The sequence below is a fragment of the Oratosquilla oratoria genome, chromosome 7 (genome assembly GCF_046742065.1).
Source record: "Oratosquilla oratoria isolate Oo_2021 chromosome 7, ASM4674206v1, whole genome shotgun sequence".
NCBI classification, from domain to species: Eukaryota; Metazoa; Arthropoda; class Malacostraca; order Stomatopoda; family Squillidae; genus Oratosquilla; species Oratosquilla oratoria.
The window spans coordinates 75,490,665-75,507,108 of NC_134783.1; the positions used below are offsets into that span (position 1 = coordinate 75,490,665).

The 16,444-nt window shown below is 40.2% G+C and overlaps 1 protein-coding gene across 11 annotated transcripts in view; it reads right to left on the reverse strand.

Moving 5' to 3' along the window:
• Window positions 1-16,444, reverse strand: part of LOC143027220 (ubiquitin carboxyl-terminal hydrolase 25-like) — a 35,656-nt gene that overhangs the window by 11,060 nt on the left and 8,152 nt on the right. For 6 of the 11 annotated variants that reach the window (XM_076188412.1, XM_076188415.1, XM_076188420.1 and 3 more), the window contains one exon: window positions 1,212-1,302. The gene's annotated coding sequence lies outside the window, so the exon portion shown is untranslated. Of the gene's footprint in view, window positions 1-1,211; window positions 1,303-10,201; window positions 10,367-10,406; window positions 10,470-14,240; window positions 14,261-16,004; window positions 16,132-16,444 lie in introns of those variants that run through there. The other 5 variants (XM_076188413.1, XM_076188418.1, XM_076188414.1 and 2 more) reach the window with 5 other exon arrangements.

Here is a 16,444-nt window from a genome sequence, read left to right on the forward strand (position 1 = left end):
CACCTGACACATTGGCTGCTCCTGAGAGTGCTGAACCTGCTCTGCTGCAACTGCCAATCATCAACAGATGGATGATCCACAAGGAGGTGTTTGTGTCACAAAAAATAATATTGCATGCAGCACTTTTTGCAAGTCCAATGTCAACTCCAGTTTCAATTGTTACAATCCTCTTAATGCAGCCTTCCAAGATTCTGAAGACTTTCTCACTTGAAATTACTTATGAATGTTCTGAAGTATCATTTTCTGATATCAGTTTCTGATAAAGTGATCAAACATTCAGCATGTGTTTGTGTTCTTTCTTTATTACAATTTTTTTTTTTACCAATGTAACATTTGAGTTTTATACTAAATATGAACAACCCTGCAGGGATGACCCATCATCCAGGAGGTGCTAAGATGAGAGGGAGGGTGGAGGGGTGTGGAGTATGTTCAGGGATGGAATGGTTGGGAATAATTTTATGCCTTTTCCTTTTTGGCTATCTGCCTTGTAAGGGGGAAAAAGCCTTGGTATATGTATGTATGAACAACTCAATAATTTTTTAGTTTAAACTTTATTTCCCATTAAAATTGGCTTCCTCGACCTGGAACACCCTAAAATTGATGTATCATATTATAAAATAGGCCAAAAAATAAAGAAATGAGATGTTTATAGCTTTTGGATTTACACAGAAGCCATCTTGGACGTCATGTTGAATTTCTCAAAATGCCCAAAGATGACAGCTGGGCATCATTCAGTTTCTGATTCTATGGAAGCCTTTCTACCAAAATCAATCAAAACCTGCTTGGGGGTATTTTTGCAAGGTCTACTTGAAAATCAGGGTTTAGATGCTAGGCTATAGTGCCTCTCTGCACCATGACCCTATGAGATGGAAGGCAGGCCAACACTTCATCTCTAAGGCACATTGGGGGTCTTGAAATTGGACAGGGTTAAGGTGATTTTTAAGGCATTGAAACAATTTTTTAAAGTGCAAATCACCTCTTATCTTGGAAGACAGTTTGTCAGCTACGATGGAGGTGATTCACATTTTGACATCTTGAAAACAGCCCTAACCCTGTTGAATTCTGAGACCCCAGTGTACTGAGATGCTGAGATGTGAGGGTAAGTGAATGGGTCTTTTTATGTGTATATTCTGACTCATCCAATTCCTTTTTAAAAGGGTAAGGGAGGACACTAGTACATACATTATATCATCGGACACAAAATTCCTTACCTGATAGATAAATCTGACTTCACATTGTTTTGCATCTAGTTATAAGTTGCATAGAAAGTTCAACTGTGTTGCAACTCTCTGTCCTTTTAATCTGCAAGATAAATTTAAACATCAAATTATTTATGCATGTTTCCTTTTCATCAAAAGAAATAATGTTACAATCAATATTGAAGCATATAAATTTGCAGCAAGGTAAAATTTGATCCATTTCCATGCAAAGTCTGCTTTCCTGTCATTTGGGTGATTTGGCAATTGAGAGATGACTTCTGAATGTAGCTCAAGTTACCTACATTGCATTAAGGGTTCAGCCTTCATGGTCCACTACATGACCTGGGGGATAATTCAGCCTTTATACCTCACCACAGTAGCATAATTCAACTTGATGAGGTTATATGTATGTAAAATGCATGTGAAATGTTAAACATATTGGAATGACTGTGTCTGTGAAAATAGCCAAAAACCCAGTGTTATATTTGACCATATTGATTAGGTGCTAACATTGAAATGCAATACAGGCTACTGCATCTCTGATGTATCCCATTGCATGGAGGGGTTGGGAATCTATGAGTGCGTCCTGAACAATTGCCTAGTGTTCACTGGGGGCTGAACTCAGGCATCACATGTCCAAGGCAGGAAGGTTACCCACTGCTTAATGCAGGTTTCCTACATTATACTCTATAGCATTTTACTCATGAGCAATCCTCATTTTCCAAGTCACCCAAGTATGACAGGCTTTGCATGGAGGGGAAATTTTGTGCCTCCTTTCCTCTATCCTGTGTCTTCATGTTCAGTATAATATTTACATCAGACAATATATCCATATTAAGCCTAAGTCAAAATCTTACTAAACAAACAAGATATAATGGGAGAGATCATTTAGTTCAGATAAAAACTCAACCATATGTAATAAAATACTTCTGTACACTACAAATTATTGTTGCAATACCAAACACTTAACACTACCTGGCCATCTGAATGTACTGCCCTGGTTTTTATGGCAACAGACTCGTGACACACACACACAAGGACAAAGGCTGATATAGTAAACAAGAGCACTCATCCCTACAGACAACACCAGTGTTCAAAGTCAAGAGGTTGCGCTTGGCCTCTGTCTGAGAACATGGTGACTCAGACACAAACTTGGTCTTGTACCTTCTGGACTCAATTATTTGGGCTGAGACCAGTCTGAAATAGTTTCATATTTACCTATTTCAAACAACTTTACATATACTTTTATTTCTCAAGTATTTTCCTTTAATTCTATTCAATATCTACCTGATTAATTTTTGTGAAGCTACTGTCATGGCATTTAAAAATGGCAGTTCTCAGAGCTATAGCCAATGTATCAAACTCCATATGAAGATAACCTAGTCACCATAGCCCAATACAGCAACTAAAAAACAGCTGCCAAAAATATAAAAATACTTATACAAATATGAATATAAAATATATATATGAAATAGAATGGCAGCTTTATCTAAAAAATCATGGGTATGGGTGACAACTCCAGATAATCATAAATCAAATAAACATACAACAATACAATTATATGGTTAACTTCTGTTACTGGACAAAAACCTTGAAATTCCTGGCCTCTCTTTTGATATGCACATGTCCTTCAACCCACACAATATGAACCTCACTGTTACAGCAAATAAAAAATTGGACATATTAATATCAATGGCAAACACAGTAAGCAGAAACCTTGATCAGTTTACAAACAACTCATATGAGCCCATACTACCTGCCTCCACAGCATGGTTCCCAACAATCATGAAAGTAAATACATCTTTCAGACAAAGATGGCACAAACACTCTTCAAACTGACATACGAACAAAGACTGTCCAAACTCGAACTACCAACCCTGGAACAAAGAGAAAGAAGAGATCTACTGACTATCTACAGAATTGTGAAAGGGATTGAAGTCCTTGATAGAGATGATTTATTGAAGTGGGATAAGAGAAAAACAAGAGGACATGAAAAGAATCTCAAAAAGGATAGTTATAGAAGAGATCTGAGGAGGAAGAATTTCCCACACAGAGTGGTAGATATCTGGGATAAATTGGATGAGGAAACACCGAGTGCAAAAACTATACAAGAATTTAAGAACAAACTTGATGCTGAAAGATACAAAGATGGGTCACTATGAGCATAGCTCTCTTCCCATAAAATACAACTCACTATGAGGATTTCTCTCTCCCCGTAAAATACAACTTGGTAAATATAACCAAGCACTGAGAATAGTAACAGGATGCAACAAAACCACTCCAACAGACCACATACAGACAGAAAACAAAATCCTCCCCATAGATCAGCAGATGCACTAAGAATAGTAACACAATGCAACAAATCCACCCCCAACAGACCACATACAGACAGAAGACAAAATCCTCCCCATAGAACAGTAGATGAAAATTACAAACACATAATACTTCAAAAGAGCCCTCAATTCCACCCATCATTCCTTTCCCACTATATTATACAGGCACAACCAACCAGTTGCAATAGAAAAACAACTCTACTGTCATACTACACAATTACACGGTGTTCAGGATAAATTTGATAATGTTTTATCTTCTGTCAGCACCATTTGAAGGATTTAATAGTGGTAAAGTGCAATGGATAGCTGATTGTGTGTGCTATTGGTGGGTGTGAGAGCTAGAGAGCATGGACCACTGGAAAGCACCTGAATATTGGAAGAGAGTGACCTGCATCATGATGATTCGTGCCAGATAAAAAAATTCAGAAATCTTAGCTGCAGCTCAGTGCTCATTGAATACTGTGAAGGCCATGAGATGTGAGCTAGTGAATTGTGATGGAGACGTGGAAGCAAAATTTATCAAGAAGCTGCAAAAAAACAAGGTGCAACAAGATCCAGGTAAGGCAATGCAGACCTTGGTGACAGAGATGGGTGTTGGAATGGTGACTATGAAGAAGCGCTGAATGAGGATCTTCGCTACTCCTCACACAAGAGGCACAAAGGCCAACTACCTGCCTCCAAGGCCCAAGGGAACCGCCTTACAAAAGCCAAGAAACTCCTCAACAAAGTCAAACACCCAGTCGAGCTGGGAATGCTCTGGTTCTTCTCAGACGAGAACTTCTGCCAGGACCAGTTGCACAATGTTCAAAACAACAAGTGGCTGGCCTACAGTCTACATGAAGTCCCGTCCCACACTTCATGAAGACCAAGTTCCCTCAAACTGTATTTACCTAGTTGTATTATACTGGAAGAGATCTATGATTGTAGTGACCTGTCTTTGTATCTTTCAGCATCATGTTTGTTCTTAAATTCTTGTATAGTTTTGCACACACTGTTGCCTCATCCAATTTGTTCCAGATATCTACCACTCTGTGTAGGATATTCTTCTTTTTCAGATCTCTTCCATGTAATCCAAATTGTTTTGGATTCAGTATATTATTTTCTTCCAGATGTTTAATTCATCTACTTTTGATCATTTTTTCACATATTTTTGCTATTGTGCTTGTAAGGGAGACCAGTATATAGTTAGTTGGATTTTCCTTGTCCCCTCCTTTATATACTGGTACAATATTTGTATTTGTCCAATCTTGTGGTACCTTTCTTTCTTTGAGCGAGTAATCAATTATCTTGTATATTTTGTCCATTAGTTCATCTATACATTCTTTTAATATCCAATTTGCAATTCCATCCAGACTGTGTGATTTTCTGACATCAAGGTTTTTTATTTGGTCCCTTATTTCCTTCTGTGTCACAGTAACTTCTTTCATTGGTGGGGTGTGTGTGTGCGTCTTTCTGTTCTTCCTCCCAATTTTGTGTACTTTCAATTGAGAATGGTCTCTGGGTGTGTTTCCTGCGAAGGCCACGTCATGTCACTTCACATCTTTGAGGAGGGACTCAGATTCACTTGAGATTATGGTTTTATTGAGTTCCTGTCCACTGTTGTCAAGCACTGGGTGGTGAGAGTGGCTGCAGGAAGACCATACGTGTGGCAGCAGGGCTCAGCTCTATGTCACACCTCCAGGAAAACCCAGAAGTGGCTGTCTGAGAACTTCTACAACTTCACCAGTCCCAACATCTGGCCCCCCCAACTTGCAAGATTGCAACCCCATGGACTATTATGTGTGGTGCGCAGTTGAAAAAGACACCAGTTGTACTGCCTGCAACACCAAGGATGAGCTGACTGCCAGGATCAAGCTGGTGTTCAGGCGTCTCTTGAAGGACACAGTGAAGGCTGCGTGCTGAGGTTCAGGTCCCGCCTGGAGGCTGTGGTGGAGGCTGTGGTGGAGGCTTTGGGCGTTTTTCTTTCCTTTCCGAAAAAGTGTCAAACTTATCCTGAAGAGCCTGTATCTACAACCTCCCACTAATACCTAAAAACATCCATACATATACCAAGGGTTTTTTCCCACTTACAAAGGAGGTAGCCAAAGTCAAAAGGCATGAATCCACTCCCACCCATTTCATCCCCACACACTCCACTCCCATTCACCACCCCTTCCTCCCTTTTTTCTTGGCTCCTCCACCATTTAAAAAAACATATCCACTCTGATCAAATAGCAAGCATTCTAAGATTGACACCAAACCTAGTACAATACTCTAAACTTCTGCAGACCTACTGAGAAATCCCTCCTTCCACAAACAAGGTTTACATTAGCTCAACTGTGTTCATGCTACCACCTAGTACTGACGTAGTACCAACACAGAATTGGACTGACTATAGACTCTAATCGACCCATCACACAGAAGACACTGAACACCTCATCCTGCACTGCCCCCACTCATACCCTATCAAGACACTAATACAGCTTACCTTCCTTGAGTGACATATGGGCCAAGCCAGAGCCCATTACCAGTAACTGAGGAAATAGAAGGATCAGATATGATATAAATCATCTATCAAAAATGCCTCAGCCTAAATGCAATAAAGGCTTTGATTGATTCAACTACTCCTGGTTGGAAAATGGGAGATTATCCCCAAAAGAGTTTATGGGACTTATCTGTGTCTTTATACCACCTATTTCCACTTCTGGGACCAATTATACCACAAATGAAAATGCACATGTAACAATCTGAGGGAGAGGGACAGAGGTCAGCATACTTGCCTCTGAAAATTATGGATCAGATATGTTGGCTGTTTTTGCTATAATAAATGAGGAAGGTGTAACACATTTCTTCATGGAGGCCAACAGCAAAGAACTGGCAATCTAGATTTACCTAGTTGTACCTAATTGTATTTTGCAGGAAGAGAGCTATGCTCGTAGTGACCCGCTTTTGTATCTTTCCGCATCCAGTTTTTTCTTAAAGTCATGTATAGTTTTAGCACTCACTGTTTCCTCATTCAGTTTGTTCCAGATATCTACCACTCTGTGCGGGAACCTATTCTTTTTCAGATCTCTTCTATAACTGTCTTTAAGTTTCTTCTTGTGTCCTCTTGTATTTCTTGTCCCATGGTAGGTCACTATCAAGAATTTCCATCCCTTTCATAATTCTGTAAATGGTTAGCAAATCACATCATTCTCTTCTTTGTTCCAGGGTTTGTAAATTTAGTTTATCCAATCTTTGTTCATATATTAACTTGCAAAGTGTTGGTGTCATCTTTGTTGTTGTTCTTTGAATTCTTTCCAGTTTTTTTTTTTATTTTTTTTTTTTTTGGTACTAGGTGTCCATAGTGATGCTGTGTATTCCAATTTTGGTCTTATCAGTGTAACTAGTATTTTCTTTACCATTTCTTCATCCATGTAGTCAAAGGCCACTTTCATTGATCTTAACAAGTTAAAAGTTTCTCCGACTAATTTGTTGACATGTTTGTCTGGTGTCATGTCATTTAAGATAGTTACTCCTATGTCCCTTTCAGAGTTTACATTTTTAACTTCCTTTGTACCAATTCTATATTGACTCAAGATTCTATTTTTGCTTTTTCTAAATTCCATTATACTACATTTCTTAATGGTGAAGTTCACTCTTCTGACTCCATTTCCAGACTTTGTCCAGGTCTTCTTGAAAAGATTTGCAGTGTTCCTCCGTACTTACTCTCTTTAATAGTTTTGCATCATCTGCAAAGAAGTTCATATAACATTCCATGCCTTCATCCATATCATTTATATAAATTGCAAACATTATCAGAGCCAATATGCCTTGGGGGACTCCACTTATCATATTTTCCCAATTTGAGTTCTTGTCTCTAAGTACCACCCTCATTTTTTCTCTGTTCAAGAAATCTTTCATTCATTCCAATAATTTTCATTATATTCCACCTATTGTTTCAATTTTTCTTTGTAGCTTTTTGTGTGGTTCTTTGTCAAAACCATTTAGTATGTCCAAGAAAGCACAATCTGCCCATCCGTCTCTTTCTTGTATTATTTCTATTAATCTTGAGTAAAAGCATATTAACCCCTTCAATACGGGCCAAAATCTCGCAGGCAGCATTAGCTGCCAGACGTGCAATGTTGCGTCATAATACTCGCATTATAAAAAATAAAGTTACCGCTGTATTGCTCGTTCTCTTTCACCTGTGAATATTGATAACCATAGAATATATGATGAAGCCAGTTTACAGAGTATGGGGGTCATCACGCAGGTACAACTACAATATATATAATCAAGACGCCGACATCGGCATCCTCGCGTACCCACTTGCTCTTCATGATGCCTATGTAGGCGTCATCGTATCGAAGGGGTTAAGTCTGTAGTATATGATCTTCCACTTCTAAAACCAAATTGTATAGGGTTTAGTATATTGTTCTCTTCCAAGTGTTTAATCCATTTATTTTTATAAACTTTTTCGCATATCTTTGCTATTGTGCTTGTAAGGGATACCGGTCTATAGTTTGTTGGATATTCTTTGTCTCCTCCTTTGTATATTGGTACAATATTTGCATTTTCCCAATCTTGTGGTACTTTTCCTTCTTTGAGTGAGAAGTCAATTATTTTGTATATTTTGTCTGTAAGTTCATCTATACATTCTTTCAATATCCAGTTCGCAATTCCATCAGGCCCGTATAACTTTCTGACGTCAAGGTTCTTTATTTGGCCCCTTATTCTTTCTGTGTCCCCGTTATTTCTTTCATTTTGAGGGATCTTTCTCACTGTCCTTCATCCCAAATTTGTAAGCTTTCAATTGTAAATACAGACCTAAAATACCTGGTCATTACTTCAGCCATTTCTATATCTTCTATATATTCTTCATTTCCTTCGTGCAGTTTCACTATTTCATGTTTGTCTTTTAGTTTGTCATTTACATATCAGTAAAATAGTTTAGGTTGGTCTATTATATCTTTTTCATATTTTTTTTTTCCTCTCTACATACATCTACATATTCATTCCTCAGTTTGATGTATGAATCACAATGGCAAAAGCCGACAAGACTGTGAGAATAAACACCTTGTGAGATCGAAACTCCCTCCACCTACCACCCACCCGTCCCCCTCCTCCTACCACCCACCCCTCCCTGATAACCTCTCCCAGTTCCTTCCCTGTTGGCTTATATGTGCTCAGAGTGTGTGTCATGTCTGTACTTGAAAAAGCTGTAACAAGCGAAACGTAGTACTAATAAAGGTTTCGATCTCACAAGGTGTTTATTCTCACAGTTTGATGTATGTTTGCCATTTGGTCATTTTCTCATTTGGTCATTTTCTGTCTTTTTTCCATCTTTTTCCAGGCTTTGTCTTTTCTATCTTTAGCATCACTACATTTTTTGTTATATCAACACTTTATGTAAACCCTTTTTTGTTTCTTCTTAGGTAGCATAGGTAGGAGACAACCTCAGGACCAGTGTTTACAGGAAATCCACATATATAGACTAACTACTCCTTTGACAGTAATCACCCAAACATCCGCAAAAAAGTCTGATCTGAACATTATGAAACAGAGCTAAAAAGGTATGTTTTATGATTGATGTGGGGAAGACTAAGAAAAAACATCTACTGGGTGTTTTCCATGTCACAAGTTATCCCTATAGGACCATATGGAAGCAGATAAGGACATAACACACCAACATACAAATCCCACACATAAAAGGAGCATTAGAGGTATGGCCAAGGTACTCCAAGATAAATAGGTACAGGTAGTATACACAAACCACACAACAGCCTGCATCAAAAACCAACCAGGGTCACAGACCAAGGGTGAGCATAGTGTACTGCATTGAATGCTTGGATTGTACTGCACAATACATAGGTGAGATGCAAAAGATATTCACAACTGGAGTGGGGGAACACAAATAGGTGGTCAGATGCAAAGATATGGCATGAGCCCTATACAAGCAATTACGGAACACCAATACAGAGATTGGATAGGGTGAAGATCGTACACAAAGACAATTCCAAGAAGAGGAGATTATTCTTGTAGGCTATGTCAACCAAGAACAGTATCAACAGATGCATTGACTTAAACCCAATCTACATAGGAATAAAGAACATGATGCCTTAAACTTAACACCTTGGAATGAAATTTGATAAAATTAATAAACCAGTTAATGTAGATGTTAATCTATGTTTTTACTTAACTGTAGTACTGGTATACAGAAAAAAGAACAAGACACATAGAGTTCTGTCTCTTACTCACCCAATTGATCAAACCTAGCTTCAAATTCATGTATAGTTGCAATACCTTGCATCACATTAACCAGGGTCAAGACCAAGAAGAACCCACACAGCAGGCAGGCATAGCACACTGTGTTGGTTGCTTGGATTGTGATGCAGAATACATAGGAGACAAACAAAACTCACAACCCGGGCAAAGGAACACAAATGGGTGGTCAGATGCAAAGACACATGATCAGCCTTGTATAAGCGTGTTAGCATAGCAGAGATTGGATGGGGAGAATATCTTATATATGAACAATTCCAAGAAGAGGCTATTCTTGGAGGCCAACCATTGAGGAGAGTATCATAGAATGCATTGACTTAAACTCAATCTATGTAGGAATGAGGATCATGAATTTACCACCTTGGAATTAAACCTGACAAAATAAATAAATTAATAGATATAATGTTGAAATGTATACGTATTTACCTAATTGTAGCATACAGGAAAGGAACAACACTCCGTCTATCTCTTACTCTCCAATTTATCATAACTAGCTCCAAATTCATGTGTGGTTCCAATTTCATTTATATCCTTATTTTCCACAGGTGAGAGCTCTAGTGTTAAGCTCTGGATCTGGTGTGGTGAGATCACCTATGAAAAGATTAAACAATGCAGAAAAGAGTATTACTACCTAAGAACTCCACTGTAGTCTTTTGATCCCAGACATTTAGTTGTTTTGGGTACTCTTTATTATCTGCCAAAAACAAAACAAAAATATGTTAAAAATTTCAAGTCGTTGCTGTAGGTGTTTGTCAATGATATTCTTTTTTTATATATATTTTTTACATGTCTGGAACTTTACCAGATGCCTTGTTCATGTCTACTACCATCATTTTTTTTTCTGGTGTTTTATTGTGGGTGGGTGGGAATGGGTGCATATATCTGATTTGGCTACCTCCCTTGTAAGAGGAAAGAAGCCCTCAGTATTTAGATAGCTTTCTTGTTAAATCCCCCAAGGTCTTGTCGAGTGAAGTTTGTGAGAAGTGAGTTGTTGTAGTGCCCATTCCTCAATCCTTGTTGGTTTGGGGAAATGGGTATATTAGTTATGTTTCTACAATCAGTCTTTCCGTCACCTTAGATATGGTGGATGGTAATGAGATTGGTCTACAGGATGCCTTTTTTTTTCTATTTACATGGTCTTAGCATGGGGATTATGGGCTAATTTCCAGATTAATCTAATTCTATTGTACAACCAGGAGTGGTTGGAGGTATGAGTCAAGGCCTTTATTGCATTATACGAAGATTTAAAATGGGTTCTTGTGTCTTCACAGGGGTACGTCAAGACCTTCCTACCCTGCTACTGGTATTCCAACAAAAAAGGATGGATGACGGGGAGCATATTCAAGGACTACTTTGGGAAATTGGAGAAAGAGTTAGAACTTTACTGCGAGAAGGAAGAGATTCCATTCAAGATTCTCCTGATCTTGGATAATGCTCCCAGCTATCCCCCGTCAACAGAAAATCTCTCCAACAACGTCCAGCTCGCTTTCTTGCTGCCAAACACCACTTCCATTCTGCAGCCATGTGACCAAGGAATTATTAAAACTTTCAAGTCGTATTATCTACATTCAACCCTGACTGACATGGTTGAGAGGACATAAAAAGACAAGATGACTGTGAAGGAATATTGGAAGCAGTTTACCATGAAAGATGCTCTCCGCTTCATTAAAGAATATTGGGAGAAAGTGCCAAGGAAATGCCTAAACGGGGTTTGGAAACATCTGTGTCCTCAGTTGGTGTATGATTTCATCAGCTTTGACATCCAGGAAAATGTCTCTAAAGCTAACAAGGAAAGTCTTGACAAGGCCAGGGAAGCCAGGTTTGACCAACTTGAGCAGAAGGGCATTGATGAACTGCTAGAATTGCACACAGTGGAGCTGACTAACAAAGAACTGTTACAGATGGAGATGATACAGAATGCAGAGTTAGAGGCAGCTGCATCTCGGCCTATATCAGAAACCTCAGAGCCCGAGAGAGTCTTGACCAAAAGTGATCTCGAAAAAGCACTGGATATCTTGGAAGCCAAAGATCCGAATGTTAACAAAGTGCAACAGTGGCCAGAAAAGTTATGTTGGAGCTGAACTGTTACAAAGTGATTTTAGATCAAAAGAAGAAAAAGACGACGCAGACAAAACTCCACCATTTCTTTCAAAAAAAGACAGTCAAGGAAGAGGAGGCAGGGCGAGGCGAGGAGGGAGAGCACAGTGAGGAGGCAGAGCGAGGTGAGGAAGGAGAGGGGAGTGAGGCTGGGGATGGGAACACAGCAATAAATACCAATATAGTAAGAAAGTGTTTTTTTATTGTTTGTGTAACCTTCAAAATTATTAATAGTGTGTTTGTTTAGGATTTTTAGCAATAAAATCCCAAAATAGACGAACTTTCCCGTTGTCCATGAACATAACCCCCACTATTACCATTATTTCTTATGGAGAAATTATGTCTCATTAACACGACATCTCCAGGAACGTAACCCTCTCGTTAACGGGGAGTTGACTGTAATACAAGAAAGGGATGGATGGGCTGATTATGCTTTCCTAGACTTACAAAAAGACTTCGACAAAGTACATACATACATATACCAAGGCTTTTTCCCCCTTACAAGGGAGGTAGCCAAAAAGGAAAAGGCATAAAATCATTCCCACCCATTCCATCCCTGAATACACTCCACACCCCTCCACCCTCCCTCTTATCTTAGCAGCTCCTGGATGACGGGTCATCCCTGCACCTTGTCCACTGCCCTGGGTCAGATGCAGTGTCACAAGACACAGCACATCCACAGCAAGGCCGCTTCATTATATCGGCGACACCCCCCTCTCTGTCCCCTCATGCATAAAAGGAGAAGACGGGGAGAAATCCCTTCAGGCTGCATCAAATTTTGCTCACACATACTACCTCACCCCCATCCCCCCACCCATTCCACCTCATGCATCACAGCATCATCCATATACAACCATTCTCCATTCACCCGTCTTCTGTCCACTCCTGTCCTTCCTCAACAGACATTCCCCTCTTCCCCAAAGCCCCCTTCACCCCATCCATCCACCTCATCCTAGGACGTCCCTTCATGTTCACTCCCTCCACATCTGCCTTCCATACCTCTTTTACTAGTCTTTCTTCACTCATTCTTTCCATGTGTCCAAACCATCCTAATACTCTTTCATCAACCCTATCTCCCAACTCCCTTTCCACCCCCATTCTTCTCCTCACCTCCTCATTTCTCACTCTATCTAGCTTAGTAACCCCCATCATACTTCTCAGACACATTCAAACTCCTTCTCTCTTATGTTCCATGTTTCTGCCCCATACAGTGCTGTTGGCACAATCACTCCTTCATACAGTCTCCTCTTAGCATCCATTCCCAAATGTCTATTCCTCATTACACTCTTCAATCTACCAAGGCATTTACTCGCTTCTCTCAATCTACATTCTACCTCCACCTTCACTCCACCTTTTCCTGCCACATTTGCACCCAAGTATCTAAAACTATCCACTTCCTCCAGTCGCTCTCCCTTAATGCTCACTTCCCGTCTACTGCCACTTTCACCCCTTGTACATCTCATCACCTTACTTTTACCCACATTTATCTTTAGCTTTCTTCTATCACATACTCTCCCAAACTCGGTCACCAACTTCCTCAGTCCCTCCTCCGATCCTGCCACAAGCGCAGTGTCGTCAGCAAACAACAGCTGGCTCACCTCCCACTTTTCTCCACTTTCTTTAACCATCTCCAATCCCTGACCCATTACCCTTGCTTTTACCTCTTGCACCACCCCATCCATGTATAAGTTGAACAGCCAGGGCGACATAACGCATCCATGACGAAGTCCCACCTTTACCTTGAACCACTCACTCTCTCCATTTCTAATCCTGACACAAGCTCTACTACTCTCATAAAAACTCTTGACAGCTCCTAGAAGCTTTCCTCCTATCCCATATATCTGCATAACCTCCCACAGTGCCTTTCTGTCTACCCTATCGTAAGCCTTTTCCAGATCCATAAAAGCCCAAAAAACATCCTTCCCCTTTCCTATAGCTTTCTCACATATTTGTCTTACCACAAAGATCTGATCTACACAACCTCTACACCATCCTAAATCCACACTGTTCCTCACCAATTACTCCCTCTGTTCCTCTCCTAATCCTCTCAATCAAGATCCTCCCATAAGCCTTCCCAACTACACTTAACAAGTTAATCCCTCTGAATCTACTACATTCACACTTGTCCCCTTTTCCCTTGTAAAGTGGAACTATACAGGCACTCCTCCAGTCCTCCGGCACTCTACCCTCTCTCCAGCAAACATTAAATAACCTTACCAGCAAGTCCACCATTACCGTACCTCCTTTTTTTAGACATTCCGCATGGCATCCATCCAGACCAGGTGCCTTACCTGCTTTCATCATCTTAACAACTGCCTTCACTTCATCCCATGGAGGTGATAAGCCAGCTGAATCCTCAATAACGCACCTTCTACCCCTGTATTGTTGCTGTGCTGGAATGCAGGTATGGTCATCTCCACCAGGCTAAGGTGTTTCGTGCTAGTTTCCGGACTAGGATGAGGGTGCATAGGGAACCTCTGCAACAGCTGGCCCAGGACTTGGAACATCTGGTGAGGAGGGCGTACCCAGGAGCCTCAGAGGATGTGACAACCGTGCTGTTGAGAGACCAGTTTCTGGATGCTCTGGGAAACTCTCAGCTGCAGATCTATGTGAAGCAGGCCCATGTGAAGGATCTACAAGAGGCATTAGCTCGAGTTCTAGAGTTCGAGTCGTTTGTGAGCTTGAGTAACGCGAGACATGACATGGGTACAGGGACACCAATGTTACGTGCCAGAAGGAACATCACAAGGAAGGCGACTATCGGAAATGGTTCCTGTAAATTTAGTGGTACGTGTTGGAAGTGCGGCAAGAAGGGACGCAAGAAAAAGAAATGTACTGAGCAGACCCGCTCTCATTCCTTAGAGAGAGGAAAGTACGTGTATGAGCCATGCTGCTGGGGATGTGGGCAGCTGGGCCATTACTCTAACAAGTGCACGCAGATGAGGACTGGCAACAACATGGCTTCGGTGGAAAATGACGCCAGGCTGGAGATAGGGGCAGTGATAGGGGTGGACAATGAGGAAGAAGAGCTGCCTGTGTACGTGGCAGACATTGAAGACCCCTGTCTCTTAGGCCTCGATTACCTGAAGAAGCGTGGTGCACAGCTGGACTTCGAGGATATGAAAATGCGTACATGGGACTCTAAAGTGCCATTGTTGGAAGACTTTGCGATTTAGTGAGTTAAGGATGGAAGGGTCGTCCATTTTTGAAAGGAGAAGGCAGTGTTACAAACACATAAAGTGCTTCTCGTAAACTACATCGTTCAGGTTATTTACGATCAGCAGAGGTAGGTAGGCAGGCAGGCAAGGAGGAGGTGGAGATGAGGCAATGTTGTAACTAAAATGCAGTGGGACAGTCACAGTGCGCTTACAGCTTAGCCCAATCGTGTCATTAGACTGTTAAAGACATCGCCTCGAACTGCTTAACTTCCTGCATCCTTTGCCCACCATTTAAAATCCTTAGTTACCCTATCTGCCTACGAACTAGAACAGTTGAACTGCGCTTTTCCATTTACATGAATGTGTATATCTTCATTGTATAGATCAATAGTCAATTTGTGTTTGCCTTGTAATAATATATGTGACCAAGGAAGATTGTGTGTTTTTGTTCACTCCTACCATCTTTGTCATTGTTACTGGGCTTGGCGAATCCTATTATTGTATTTGAACGACATTGTCCAGAGCCATTTAAAGGAGCCCGGGGTGTTTGTTTCAATAATTTCATGCACTCAAATTGTAGTAGAAGCATGGCACAGATGGGAAAACATCTTAGGAGGAGCTCAAATCAGGCTATATAACATAATCAAAACATTGCAAAAGGAGCAGCAAATTAGCAAGCAAATTGAATGCATATTTTGTGATGAACCATCCCATGGAGAGGGAGAGGGAGAGGGAGAGGGAAAAAAAAAAAAAAAAAAATATATATATATATATATATATATATATATGTATATATATATATATATATATATATATATACAGGTAGTTCTCGATATATGCGAATTCGCGTATATGCGATTCAAGAATTTGCACCACTTTTCGATATGTGCGGGGATATATTCGAAGATATGCGATTTGACCTAAAAAAATAAATAAATAAAAATAGTCGCGGCCGATTATTTTTTTCAAAATACCTATTATATATTTGAAGTTGGTGCGCATAAAGCCGTGTGGTAACACTGGCTGCATCAGCTAGGTAGAGCTGGCATCACTGCGGCGTTATCACAACAACAACACCGGCAGCTGTACAGACGGCATCGTTCCTGTTTCATAGGCCAAACCATTGTCTTTCTGCAGGTAATTAAGCTTTTTTGATACACAAATTAATTATTTTTTTCACAAACAAATTAATTTTTGATACTTATTACTGCCCCAATTAATTTCGTCAATTTTCACTCTCTGCAAGAATTATCGTTTATTCTCCGCACTGGATAAACTCTAAGCAGTAAGCCTGCCTGTGTATCTCCAGAGCACATCAACAGTCAGTTTAAGCGTAGCAAGCAGTCTGAAATGTGAATTGTAAACAGACTGATTTTTCAAACAGCTGAAGAAAATACGCTTGGCGAAATAAGTG